The sequence below is a fragment of the Orcinus orca genome, chromosome 4, assembly GCF_937001465.1.
Source record: "Orcinus orca chromosome 4, mOrcOrc1.1, whole genome shotgun sequence".
NCBI lineage: Eukaryota > Metazoa > Chordata > Mammalia > Artiodactyla > Delphinidae > Orcinus > Orcinus orca.
In genome coordinates, this window is record NC_064562.1 from 130,834,517 (window position 1) to 130,850,276 (window position 15,760).

Consider the following 15,760-nt stretch of genomic DNA (forward strand, 5'->3'; position numbering starts at 1 on the left):
GAAGATTAGAGTGTAAATATTCTAGACTTCCAGCTAGACAGTGGGGGTTTTAAGTCCAATTCCACTAACTACATCAGAAAGAACAGGGTAAATATTTGCGTTCTCCACTTGAGTTTCCTCAATTGTATAATTTGAGACTTGAATTACATACCATGTAAGTTTTTTTCCAGCTCTGAGAATCAATTACCTTCTCAAAAATTAATTATAAGTAATTTTGAGATGATTCTAAAGTTGCAAGCTTTATATATGATACAAAAATAAATATAATTGGACATACAAGTTTTCCATGTTTCTGCTTAACCTTTTAGATATAATGGTGAATGTATTGAGAAAAAAGACAAACTGTATTATTAAAATCACTACAAACTTGTGAAAAAAATTCAGAACTTCTTTTCTATAAATTATTTAATCACACTTTTTATACCAAGGGATGCTATGTTAAAAAGAGAAAAGCATCTTAACTTTAAGGATAGCAAAATTTTAGGTTCAGCTTTATTTAATTTTAGAAGTACTTTGGGATATTATTTTGCCTAAAATTATATTTCCCCTCATCTTCTTTGAAATTATTTTATTCATGTAGCTTTGTGACTCATTAATACTTCAGTATTCAGGACCTGTCTCCTACAGGTAGTAGATTCTGTCTCATGGTATACTGTATTTTTATCTATCCTTAACAACACGGACCAGTTGTGATACTCCTGTATAAGCACATAAGAAGGGACTCAGTGTATACATGGAGACTGAATATACATGAATGCACTTCCTAAAACTTTATTAACATACACCTAGGAATGTCAAATTCCAAGTTGAAGAATAGAATTATGTGGCATATTTATGAGAGAAAGATTCCAGTTATGTTTAGTAAATAATGACAGACTACTGATAGTGTAGAGTAAACGTGGTCTGAATTTACACAAAGAAAATTCATATCTTGGGCAAAAAAAATAGGCAAGAGGCAAGAACTGTATTTCCTATGCCTAAAGTTTACCTAATCTTTTGGAGTTTTGTTTGTTTCCTTGTAATCTCTCTGTGAATAACATGGCCTAGGAACTCTCAGTAATAAATAATTATCAACTATTGCTTTTAATGTAATATTGAGTCAAGTGCATGAAGGGATATTTAATTGATCATTCTTAGTTTTCATTTTCACAAGCCCATATATTTTTAGATGTTCCTAGTATTACTGATTTATACGCCTTTTTCTCCCGCCTCTGAAGACCAATGTCAAAACAATAAATAGAATATACTCACCAACTTTTAGAAATGCTACATTAGAAATACTAAAACTAGACATGTTTTAGTTCTTGTCTAGTTAAATACTCACTACAGTGCAAGGTAGCTATTATTATTCTCATTTCACAGTGAAGAATCAGTGTTTTGAAATTAAATGAATTGCCTAAACTCTAACAGTTGTTGAATTTTTTCTACTATATACACTGTTTCCGACAGGCATGGTACAAAAATGTGGGCAGGTACTCATATACAGGACTGCTTCACTGAATATGTACTACATATGAGTTCTTAAATATTTCTTAGGAATTTGATACCAAGAGATGATTAGTAAAGGCCACGTCACTTTTGATTTTTTTCCTTGAATAATTTGCCTTTCTTATAGTGTTCTGGTCACTAGCATCATGTCATTAACTTAGAGAAATTGATTTTTTTTAAGAAAGGTATTTTTAGTGTCAACAAGCAACCTACAACCTGTTTCATATTCACTTTATATTACTTTCATTTTAGAAGTAAAAACATTTTTCCAACAGAATGTCTCACTTGCTATACTGTTTTATATTTTTGTGATTTTCTGAGATAGGAACAGAGAAATGATGATGTTAATACTTTCAATAGCTCTAAAAGTGTAGTGGGAATTATGATTTCATAAGAAGACGATTAGTTATGTTGGTAAAACTATTGGATAATTTCCCACAGGATTTCTATATCAGGGTTCATTTAATTATATCCTGGAACAAGTTGCCTACATTCACTTTAGCTGTAAAGTAATGCTGAATACAACAATATCATAAGGCAGCCCACAGCGTTAACAAAGACATCTGTTAATGGTACCATGAATAGATATGAACTGAAGTGCTCAAATGACTTTGCTAGCAAAGCATTGCCTCCTAATTTATTTTTCCAGCAAATGGAAGCCTCATTATTCATGGTTTGGTAGTTGCATTCAAATATACCAGTAATTTCAAATGCAGTCACTTCTATACAGCAAATTTTATTTTAAAACGTAAGAGGAAATTGCTAACGTTCTGCTGATAGGTAAACAACTTCTCCATCAGTTTTGTTTCAATCTTTTATGGCTGTTTTTAAATTAATTTTAACATATCAATTTTCAATAACACATAGGAAGCTTGATTTTATATAAGAATTTAATATGATTTCCAAATATATGACACTGAAAATTTTTAAATGTTCTCTCTTAGAGCTCTGGAACTATGTCATTTATTCCCCTATATTTTCAGTAGCTGAAATAATTTTTACGTAAGAAAATGGAAATCTTAATTAAAATATTTTTATGATTAAAATGTATCAAAATAAATTACATATAAATAAAAGACATATGAAAATGACAATATCCTATATAGAACAGAATATAAATGCTGGAAAATTATTATGTTACCATGTGTGCAAATTTAACTTCATCAAATAGGTTATTTCATCTATCACTTTCAAGTGTAATGATGGCAATTTAACATGTATGTATATATTTTTATTTATTCTTGAATCAGAAAATATGATATAAAATAACTTTAATCCTAAATATATAACTCATGACTTCCCAGTCAAATATTAGTGTTTACCTAACAAATTCTATATTGAATTTTGGTAAAGTTTTGTAGAAAAAAATCACTATTTTGCCTATGAAATTACAACAACAACAGCATTATTTAATGAGTCATTTAAGCATATGTATAATGGAGTTTATTACTTTTCAAAATGCTCCTAGGTATAAACAGCTGAAGTTTCATGAAAATTAAATAGAACTTGAACTAGCAGCATTGCAAGAATGTATAACGATAATAAAGTAATGATAGAAAAAATAAAGTAACGACACATTTTGTTATGTAAGAAACAGCATGGCATGTTACATAACAGAAGATATAGGCTAAACTTGCAAGTCAAGAAGACAATGATACAATTACTAATAATAATATTGTTGTTGCTTTTGTTGTAAATGTTATATTATAATTTACACTTATATTATGTGCCCCAAACATTTTGCACTTCTGTATACTGCATATAACAACATGTTCTCACATCCCTGTCAAGAAAAATGCATTATCCACTGTAAAGGGAAGGAAAAACAAAGCCACGTAACTGATCTAGAATGAGGCCAGGACTTGAACACAACTTGACAGTCAGCAGACCAGAGACTAACATTTTAATTGTGAAATATAAAGAATCATGTATAATAAATTTTAAAAAATTGATTCTTTTACAAACAGTCCATGAGAAGGAAGGAAAGGCTATAAACAAGAAGCTGAGAAACTCCCTCCTAACACAGGGATACTGTGACTCAGGTAGTTATCTCATCTGCTCTTGACAGATGTTCTAGTTTCTTATTCACAAGGGAGAGGGTTGGTGGATCAGCCTGTTGTGCTACCCTGTGCCTACTCAGTGGCTAGTACAGTGGTCATATCTGTGCACTGGAGCCAAGGGACATGTCCTATGTCTTGATGCTCAGATACAGTTATTTTGGACTGATGGATCTCATGTGACTTTTCAGAAGCATAGGCATTATAAGGCAAAGCACTACCTTTTAAAAGGGAATGTGTCTTTTTTTAATATAAAACTTATTTATTTATTTATTGGCTGTGTTGGGTCTTCATTGCTGCACACCGGCTTTCTCTAGTTGCAGTGAGCAGGGGCTACTCTTCATTGCAGTGGCTTCTCTTGTTGCGGAGCAAGGGCTCTAGGCACGTGGGCTCAGTAGTTGCAGCTCACAGGCTCTAGAGTGCAGGCTCAGTAGTTGTGGTGCATGGGCTTAGTTGCTCTGCGGCATGTGGGATCTTCCTGGATCAGGGCTCGAACCTGCATCCCCTGCATTGGCAGGCAGATTCTTAACCACTGCGCCACCAGGGAAACCCTAAAAGGGAATGTCTTTGGCCACAGAGTATGCAGTCGAGGCCAACAGTGGCCTGTATTTTTGCCATATTAAGCGCAAGGGATAGTTTATGATAACACACCATATCACTGGAGGTTAAACCAGCTGGAAACACCATTGTTCCAATGTCATCTAGTCTCTGCGCCTCCAATGCCAACACCCACACAAAACCACGAACCAGTAACTACATCACATTCTCCAACACAGCCAACAGAAACCCAGGCTAAAACACTGCAGGAATCAAGGACCTAACCTACCAGCACCATTGCACCCTTGTGCAACAGATGGGAATGGCAGGGTGACAGTCTTCAAATGGCCTTAAGCGTAACAAACTCAAGCGTCTCTGGCACAAAATCCAGGGATGAGCTCCACGAAGGGACTCTGTGTTGGAATCAGTATTTCTGCTGTGGTACTGCTAACATTTTTGGTTCTTATGTATTTATAAATAAGAAACAAACTGCAACAACTAGATATGTGTGTCCAAGTACTTGATATCACATTATTGAGGATGATTTTTATGTCATGGATTAAGACCCAGTGACTCTCTAGGACTTTGTTCCCATGACTGTGAAAGATAGTAACCAGATATCACTGTGTGAGACTCCTTGTAAGCTTCGGGATCATTTTCGTGTGTCAGTTTCACCCAACATTCCAACATGTCAGTGACATTGGTTAGAGTGACCCTCTAGTTAAAATGTATGTGGTGTTAATGGTGTTCATAATATAGTCCTATTTTTTATCCTAAAACTATTTCTGGTTGTTGCAGAGCTCTCTAGCAAACATGAATGTTTTAGAAGTGTATATTGTCTATAGACCCCATGAATCTTACATCCTTCTAGGGAATACTCAGTGGGGAAACAGGAAATGAACTTTCTATCCTGGTCACTAAAGCTGTCAAGAAGCGAGAAATAGTAAAATCAAAAAATCTGATTTGAGACCTAAAAGGCTTCTCTTGGAATTATTTCGTGATTATTTCTTTACTTGTTTTTATTTTTCTATTGTAACTGCAAATGTTATATTTCTTGGTTTTCATCTATTAGAGATAATCATTTCCATACCTATCTTGGTGTTTAGTGGTAATTGCAATGAGATGGTACTGGTGAGAAGTCTTTGAAAAGTAAAAAAACAATACAGAAATCCAAGGGTCTTTTAAAATTTAGTTTTCAGTAATATCTAGTACCAGTGTTCAATAAATTTCAATGATTTTGTATTTGTAAGTCTCTTGCTATATGGTACCGCTCATTTTTTTCTTTAGATAACATTTCTTTTTTGAAAAAAGACGATGTTGGATAATTTGGCTATCATCTTACACTGTAGATAAAACTTATAAATAGCTGAGAGGTAGAATGGATAAGAGGGAAGTATTTAGTTAATAAGAAACTCTTCTGTAAATATACCATTCTTATAGGACAGACTGAATTTTGTTTTGTTTTTGATCTTTCAAGACACAATTGAGATTCCATTATCTACAGTCTGTCTTGAGACATTAGGACAGTGATGAAATTCAGACTGTATATTTAAACAAAAAACCTTGCATATCTTGGAGAAGTATCAGAAACAGTCTTTCACTGATGGCTGTAAAGATGATTGGACTAATTTTCTGAGTAAATGAAAATGTGAAGGACTTTTAGTAACTGTTTAGTTTCATTTATATGTAGATTTGTAATTAATGCTTTTAAAATTTTTTAATTTATATTTTTTACTTGTTATATTTTTCATACCCACAGTTATAAATATTTATCTTTAGTCTGTTTCCTTCAGTGTTTCTAACCCGTCAAAGAAGTCTTTTGCCTGAATTATATATGGGAAGTAACTGGCATTAAAAAAAACAAACAGAAAACAACAGATGTTAAGCACTGTGAAAACTTATGTTTATTCAGTGAAATGGATGGATTGCAGCTTGGCCATCACCGAGGATAATAGAAATCCTTTCCTTTCTGAGCAACATAACATTGAAGTGTGTAATACAAATATTTTGAAAATATTTTATTTGATTCTAAATTATTCACAACAAAAGCTTGACTAACTTATGTCTGACCAAATTTTGAATAACTGTTTTGATCAGGTGACAATATTAATTACTTCAAATCGCTGATTCTACTTGATTGTTTTATATTGATTGATTTTTATACACACACTAGCCTGTGATGCACACACACCCAACCTGAGAGCTAAATTATCAAATCTATAGTAAAAAGGATTATTTTATTAACATTTTTCCTAAAAGTAGATAATGTTTGTAATCCAAAAAGTGCATTTGCTTTACTTTAAAAAAATGAACATTCACAGTTCACCCTAACTGGTATCTAAGGAGTGCTTTTAAACTTCGGCATTAAAGTTTTAAATGTCTAGAAGACAAAAGCTGATGACAGCATGAGAAATAAAGCATAAGCTAAAGTCTGAGATCTCTTCTGTTGAAATGGCTCCTAAAAGCATCCTTGATGATTTACATGTTACTAAAGCCAATGCACATATCGTGTGTTTTCATTCATCACGGTAGACTAAACCCTGCTTTTGAATTATTCCCTTACTTAGAAAACACGGATGCTTGAGGAAGATTCTTTCTCTAAAATATTATAGTGTTCTTCTGAAAAACATGAAAATCCTCAGAAATCACATAAGAGTTTCAATTTAGTTTAAATATGCTAATAACACCAAATAAAGACCTCTAGTTTGTAGCTGACCTCTAGCCTTTTTACATTTCTGCTGACATTTCCAAAAGCAAGGCTTCTACAAGAAAATGTATTTAAAATAAATTAAGGGAGAATTTGAAAATTGTCCTATTGTCCCTATGAAACTTACTTCGGTGTTTCAGTTATAAAGTACTAACAACATAATAATGCTCACCTAGTCAAATATGCATATATTTTTGAGAATATTTTTAAAATGCCATCTCAAGTCCTTTTAAAATGTTTTGTAATACACATATTATAGTCCTACTACGTCAAGTAAAACAAAATTTAAAGTTAATTAAATTTTAAAAAGATAGATAGACAGAGTTGATTTTGCCCATCCTGGGAGGGATCTTAGGCACAGATACAGATCTTGGTATCTTTAAGAAATGTCAATGAATAGCCATACCCACAGGATGATATGATGTCACTGCATGTGTCATATCGAAAAACCTGAACCTGGATATGTTGCTCTTTTTTCAAAGATGAGAAAATTGAAAAATACCCAGCCCTGACTATGGCAGATAATCTGTGTCCCTGCTTAGGGCATTGCCTGTCAGAGATGTGGTCAGTTCACCAAATGTAGTGACGAGATATAAAACACACTGAACTTTCAGTGTTTTGCCTTCCTAAAGATTATATAGAAAAGCTTGAATTATCTGACATGGTTGAAAAGACACTTTTAGTGTTATTATTTTGAGGGTACAGCAATGCTACTGAGTATAATCTCTTTACCTTTCTATTCTTTTATATTCCTAAAATATAGTGCAGGATCTCCAAAATATAAAAAGTCATAGTATTAAGAATGTAACAGATTTTTCTTTTTTATATATAAATATTCATAGTAACAAACTTATCTCATCATATGTGTGCCATATGGTAGCATTATCCCTATATATGAAGATAAATACAATTAACTTCTAATGGCACTGTGATATAAATTAGGTAACTTCACAATACTAAGACCATCTTATCTAATAATAAGTAATATACATGCTTCAATCATCATCTTTAAAACTTGTTTAAAATTAAATGTTAAATTTATAGATTTTAAGTTTTAAAATGAAATGGAATGTGGAATATGGTGTAAGTGTCTAGGAGGGTTGACTCTTCAAATTGAAAGTGGTTTAGACACTTTTTTGTTTTTTGTCTTTACAGGACACATAACTCACACTTAATCAGACGTGGGGATGCCTTCTATTTTTTCAAATGAATAAAATGCTTAACTAGAAAGAAAAGGGAAAGGCCTTTGCATATTTTAAGACTGTGATTTTGTCCCTTCCTTACTGCTTCTTGTACTTTTGTTCTTTTTTTCCTGACTCACCTTTCAACTTCCCAACCTCTCCTCATGGTAATGATACTCAGTGCCTGCATGAATCCTTGAAGTGTCGAATTCTTTCAGTGTGTCTCAGTGATTAGAGATGGTGCAATTATATCTGCATCTTCTGCAAAAAGGTAGGAAGCTTGGTGGTTTTTGAATTTAGGCCAACATCATACTTTTGGAGAGAGTTTTTATTTAGATGAAAACTGAATTATAATCATACTTACCAAAAACCCAATAAATATAGTGTTAAAATGCCTACAAATAGTAAAATGGAGGTGTTTTAAGTAAGCTATGATTTGGGATCTAGATTTATTCATAGTGTTTGTTGCAGATTTTCCTAAGGTATGACCATAATTCTACTGTCATCATAGACTTTAGTAACATTGATAAAGCCACTTATTCTAATGGTGCATACCTTAATATTTTCTACTATTCCTGGACAAAGCTTGGACTCCACTGGCCTTTTTAAATAAAATCTTTATTCTGTTTCATCAAGGCCTGAGTTACTTTTTTTTTTTTTTTCTTATGAGAATAGATACTACTTCAGCAGGGGGAAAGGGAACAAGGGAATTTGTTGTTGTTCTTTAATGACTTGGAAAATATTAATGAGGAAGAGCAAATATTAGAACAACAGCCAATATATTATTTATCATTTCTGGTTCCCTGAAGGCAAAAATTTGGTAAATTCTGGCTGGCAATTGCAATATAGATCGAGATTAGTACAGATTTTAAATTCTGAGACTACTGTGTTTCTTTTTTTCACCTGTTTAAGAAGGTATATTCCATGTACCATAAAAGTCACTCTTCTAAAGCCTTCAGTGTACTCAAAAAGTTGTACAAACATCACTACTGATCTAGAAAAAATTTTATCATGCCCCCCCAAAATCCTGTACCCATTAGTACTTACTCTCCATTTTTGCCTCCAAGAAACATTCTTGCCCTGGCTCCTGAAAACTACTAATTTACTTTCTGTCTCTGACTTGGGAATTTTAAAATGCATATTATTAGATATTGGTGCTTAGATTATAGTCTAAAGTAGTGGTCATATTGGCATCTGTTTATCACTTTGAAATTTATTCAACAGTATTTTTATGACCATTTGACTCATGGAAACATTTAAAAATTAGAGTCTAAAAAATATTAGGATTAGATTCATCTAAGTTTATAGGAGCTGAATAATTTCAGTGATGGAGTTATTAAACATTCCGTTGGAAAATGAATAAAAGATGGTCAGAATCTAATCCTTTCACTACAGTCCCATGAAGGAAAAGCATGTGTACTTTGACTAATGGGAGACCTTAGGAATGTAGAACGATGAGTCTGTGGTCTTGTGCCAACCAAACATGATTTTTATTTGAACATTGGACAGTCTTGCTGATAGGGCAACAAAATAAGTACAGTGAAGGATTTGAACTGGTCAAAGGTTAATAGTTATGACACTGAGTTTCATGGGTGAGTTTTACACTATCAATTTTTTATATATCAAAGAAATAAAAGCAGATAAGACCACAAAATGTTCCAGGATATGCAAAAGTTAAGTATTTGAAGGAGGTGAAGATAAAGATACAACAGAGATTGAAGTGTTGAACCATGGTTCTAGGTTGGGTACGGAGAAAGTATAAAGTTAGGTCCTTGTTGATAATTAGTTGAAAATAATAAGATCAGAGGTCTGACTCTCTTTATAGTGTATAAATTTAGATGTAATGGAAATAAGGGAAAGATCATTTTTATAGTTAAAATAGTTAGCCCATAGTGATATACTAGATTTTAAAGATGTACAAAGTTGGGTTTAAGGCTTGGATATTTCTGAGCTGAAGCGGTGTTCAAGTGAGATCCTTAAAAATTCAAGGCAAGCTCAGTTTGATGTAAAAAATAATTATTCAAATCTTGGAAATAAAGAAAAAGAGATTATTGAGGGTTTCTTCATGACATGCTGAGCTTAACTTTTTATTGTCTGAACCATGTAAAAACAGAGGTTAACGTGGAGATTTTAGATAGCTGGAGAGATAGATAAATTCTGTCCAGTGGAATAAGTAACCTCAAAGACTGACACCTATGGACTTTTTAGACATTAACCAATTGTGTATCTAATCTAGAAATGTTAACTCAATATTTCTTTTTAAAAATTGCCTATATATGCATAACTTCTCCAATGCCATTTGGAACAAATTTAACATATTACTTTTTTAGTCATTAATTAACCAGTAAAATATCTGATGTGATAATATATTTTCCTTAATATCATTATTTTACCTTCTAAAAATTATACTATTGGAGCTTCCAGTATTATGTCCTTGTGGGAGCACCTGGTGGAGCCAAGTAAACTGTGTTGTTAGAGAAATATACCTGATAGGCTGTTTAAGACCTGCCCTTACTTGGCTACCAGAGTGATATAAGCATTAACAGAACTTTAAATTTGCTGCCTCTGCAGTTTATTTTTTCTACTGATTTTGTGTTACTTCTGGTTTGCATAGAGCAGAAACGTTATTCTTCATTGATAGCAACAATGATTGAGAAACTGCTTTTGTGGCCTGATTTTGGTGATTTTTGTAAGATGGTTCTATTCTCTATTGAGTGAGAAATGACAAATGGATTTATTAGAGATTTGTTTTTTTTTTTTTTTGGCTTATCTATTAGTGTCAATTATATTACAAAGTGACAGTAATCAAAACAGTACAGTACTGGCACAAAAACAGACACATAGAGCAATAGAATAGAGAACCCAGAAATAAATCTTCAACAAAGGAGCAAGAGTTTACAATGGGGAAGACAATCTCTTAAATAAGTGGTGTTGGGAAAACTGGACAGCTACACGTAAAAGAATTAAATTAGAACATTCCCTAACATCGTATACAAAAATAAACTCAAAATGGATTAAAGACCTAAATGTAATACCAGAAACCATAAAACTCCTAGAGGAAAACATAGGCAGAACACTCTGACATAAATCTTACCAATATTTTTTTGGATCTGTCTAATAAAGCAAAGAAAATAAAAGCCAAAATAAATGAATGGAACCTAATTAAACTTAAAAGCTATTGCACAGCAAAGGAAACCATCCACAAAATGAAAAGACAACCTACTGAATGGGAGAAAATACCTACAAATGATAGGAGAAATAAGGGGTTAATATCCAAAATATATAAACAGCTCATACAACTCAACATCAAAAAACCCAACAAAAAATTGGGCAGAAGACCTGAGTAGACATTTTTCCAAAGAGGGCATGCAGATGGCCAACAGGCACATGAAAAGATGCTCAACATCACTAATCATCAGGGAAGTGCAAGTCAAACCACAATGAGATATCACCTCATATCTGTCAGAATGGCTATCATCAAAAATAACACAAACAACAAATGTTAGCAAGGATGTAGAGAAAAGGGAGCCCTCATACACTGTTGGTGGGAGTGTAAATTGGTGTAGCCACTGTGGAAAACAGTATGGAGGTTTCTCACAAAACTAAAATTAGAACTACCATATGACCCAGCAAATTTTACTTTTGGGTACATATCTGAAAAAAGAAAAAAAACACTATTTTGAAAAGATACACACATCCCCAGTATTCATAGCAGCATTATTTACAATTGCCAAGATATGGAAGCAACCTAAGTATCCATCAACAGAACAATGGATAAAGAAGATGGGGTATATGTATACAATGGAATATTAGCCATAAAAATGAATAAAATTTTGCCATTTGCAACAACATGGATGGACTTGGAGGGTATTATGCTAAATGAAATAAGTCAGACAGAAAAAGACAATTACTGTATGATATCACATATATGTGGAATCTAAAAAATAAAACAAACTCATGAATAGAACAAAAATAAAGCAGATTCACAGATATAGAGAATGAACTAGTGGTTACCAATGGGGAGAAGGAAGGAGGGAGGGACATGATAGGAGTAGGAGATTATGAGGTACAGACTATTATGTATAAAATAAGCTACAAGGGGCTTCCCTGGTGGTGCAGTGGTTAAGAATCTGCCTGCCAGTGCAGGGGACACGGGTTCGAGCCCTGGTCGGGAAGATCCCACATGCTGTGGAGCAGTTGGGCCCATGTGCCACAACTACTGAGCCTGCACTCTAGAGCCTGTGCTCCGCAACAAGGCCCTGCTCACCACAACTAGAGAAAGCATGCGTGCAGCAACGAAGACCCAACACAGCCAAAGATTAACAAATCAAAAAATCAAAAATAAGCTACAAGTATATACTGTACAACACAGGGAATATAGCCAATATTTTATAATAACTATAAATGGAATATAACCTTTATTATGAATCACTATTTGTATACTTGTAACTTACATAAAATTGTACATAAACTATATTTCAATTAAAAAATAAAAGGAAAAAATTTCCATCCACATTGGAAGAACAGCTCTTTAATATCTGACCCTATAGAATTTGTTTTTGATTATGGCTAGAATTGTAGAAGTGAAGCTCCAAGTCCTCCAAGTGTCTGTGTGTCTATAACTCAGAAAAGCCTTGACCTCTCATGTTGCTAGAGTGAAATGCTTTCCTGCCCCTGTAAGACATTAACAAATTAGAATATAAAGTTTCTTAAATTAAGGGAACTCAGTTCTAAGTGGGATATACTGATGACTCAGTGCTTGTATAATGTAACATCTCTCAAATTTAAGGAACATAAGAAAACCAAACTTTTGATACTTTAAAATTACTAAAAGTTTCTTCTAGGGACTCCTAACTTAGAAATATTTTAAGAATCTAAGTTTATATATTTCAAGTAAATCTTTGAACAAATAAGATTGGTTTAATAGTTTTGATTCAGGAAAGAAAAGCTATGTGAAAATGAATACTGAAGTATTTATAATTAAGCATGATTTTAAATATACATACTATTCCTTCTTATTTTTAAATGCTGTGGTTTGGCAGTATCTTTTGGTCACCTTATGCATATATCTACTTTTACTACTTTATACCTTTAAGGTATAAGGAGGATGTGTGCTGTTGCTGAAAATTGTGTTATATGATTTTATGAGATTTGTTCATCTGCTAAATGCCTATGTATGAAAGTTGCATTATTTATTTTCTTGTCCTTTCTATGAAATAAAAGTTAGCCATTTTAGTAAAAAAGTTAAAATTAATATGGTTGGAGCAAGACTGACGGAAAATACAAACTGTGTGTGCAAGGTAACAGAATGGGTTTTGTTTCTCAAAATAGGTTGCTAAGTATTGTTTCTCAGGCACCCACAATCTTAATCAATGCCCAGCTTTCCTTGATGAGTCTTGATTCTGCCTTCCCATAATCAAGTCCTAAACTTTTAAAAAACGAAATAAAAATCTCAGGACATTTATCATACTTAAGATGTCTTAAAATTTCCCAGAGGGCACTGGAAAAGTTACAGAGATTTTATATTTCATTTATAAAAATAGAGATGTAGAAATAATTGGTAACTATTTCTTAATTTTCAACATGATAGATAAAATATTAATGTAACATAAATGTTTCAGAAATTGCTCATTTTAAGAAAAAAACCTGAAAATTTTCCAGTGTCCTTGATGTTCATTATGTTTTAACCTCAAGAAAAACACTGATCAATCTCTTGTCAAATGGTTATGCACTGTATTCCAATAGAGAATATTACCCTTTCTATTATTGGTTACTGTAATAAATAATCCAGTCAATATTGCCAGCTATGAGAGAGGGTTCTACAGTCATGGGCAAGTTTCTAAAATCTGATCTTTCCATTATCTGTTTTTCTGGACAGAAAATAATTACAGTATTTGTAGAATTTTACAAACTTCATTTACGTAAACTTATTTCAGTTAATTAACATTACATTCACTTCATAAATGCTAGTTTAGAGAAGTCATCATTAACATGTAAGTTAGATTTGGAAAACAGCATTCTTTCTGAATATATTGTATGTTATATATAATATTATACGTTGTTATATATATTATACATGAAAAATTCAATTAAATTCTTAGACTGTTGGTTTGGCTAAAAAAGCTAAAGGCTGAAAATACTTTAGAGCTAGATGTAAATACGGATTCTTAATTTTCATTACATACCATTGCTCCCTCAATTAATTAAATTTTAAAGTAACATTTAGTTTACTTTTAAAAACATGTTCTCTAAAAAGTCAAGATTCTTCCAATTCAGAAAGGTAAGTTTATAATAATTTAGGTTTATAATAGCATTAAACTTGTCTTCTGCTTGACTTCTTTTAGCAACCCCAACAGCTAAAGCTTTGATAAACTCTGTATCCCTTTAGAGAGTCATTTTGCTCTCTCTGGGATTGTAAATAATGAATTAGTAATGTAAAATGTCTTCCAAAAAGTACTGCCTTGTTTAACACTATCTGTCAGTTATAACGATAATGAAATAGGACTTAGTATAAAAGGAACATTGGGGAGCATGCTGCTTTGCAATGTGAATATGAATAAACTTGCATCAATTGCACAATTGCTTCTTTTAATACAATTCTATGCTGACTACATATATCTGAAAAAGACAGCCAAGCATATGACATTTTGGTTTTTCAGATATACAGGACAATTTTCTCCTAAATACCCATAGTTACTTATTGTTCTGTTTTCCCACAAAGAATTTTGAATACAGGAGGATCCATTAGGGCCTTGAAATGAGTCTCTTGCACATTTTATAGAGATAGTAGCAGTAATAACAATAGCTATAATAATACTAATAATAGTATCTCATAACTTTTGACATCCTTAAGTACAGATGGATATTATACAGTTAACTTTGATAACATCAAAGTACCATTTTTAAAAACTAAAGACTAACATATATACTTGATATACTTGCCAACATCCTAAATTCAGATTCAGACAATGCATTTGGTGTGTAATGTCAACTCACCAATTGAGAAATCATAATTCAAGTGCCTTACAAATTAGCTAGGCTCTCAGAACACAATTCCTAACACAGATTAGCTTTTACACTGTCAGAGAAAAGAAAAGGGAGGCACCTTGTGAGGTCTTGTCAGTTGATTTGATTACAATAAAAAGTGAATCTTGATATATTCAAGGATAGATTTTAGAATGATTGTTACCTCATATTTATTTACATCTGTGTCTGTACCAAATACCACAAAAACGCTGGAGGTAATTTTTTTTCTTCTTTTATTCCCTCATAGAATTAGGTTTCATTGTTTAATTTAGTTCAATAATTTTTTTAAACATGACACTTTTGTGCTAAAGATGCCTCATTATTATTACCATACAAAATTTACTATACAAAATTGACAGCTTTAAAAGCAAACACATTTTAAGATTATTTTCATTAAACATGATAGACCTTAGGTATTTAATGCCTAAATATTTGCACTAGTATATATATGTAAATATTTTGGATTTAACAGCATTCATTTGGGTTGAACATATTCACAGCAATTTATATACCAAAGTTTTTCAGATATACAAGGATAATTTTCTCCTAAATACCCATAGTTACTTATTGCTCTATTTTCCCACAAAGAATTTTGAATACAGGAGGATCCATTAGGGCCTTGAAATGAGTCTATTGCACATTTTATAGAGATAGTAGCAGTAATAACAATAACTATAATAATACTAATAATAGTATCTAATAGCTACTATTGTTTTCAGTGTGTCAGATTATTATGCAAACTGTTTTACATGAGCCAACTCATT

General features: G+C 32.4%; 1 pseudogene; it reads left to right on the forward strand.

Annotated features, from left to right (window-relative positions):
* Positions 1-1,451: 1,451 nt before the first annotated feature.
* On the forward strand, positions 1,452-6,000 carry LOC105748816 (hepatitis A virus cellular receptor 1-like; annotated as a pseudogene).
* Positions 6,001-15,760: the final 9,760 nt, after the last annotated feature.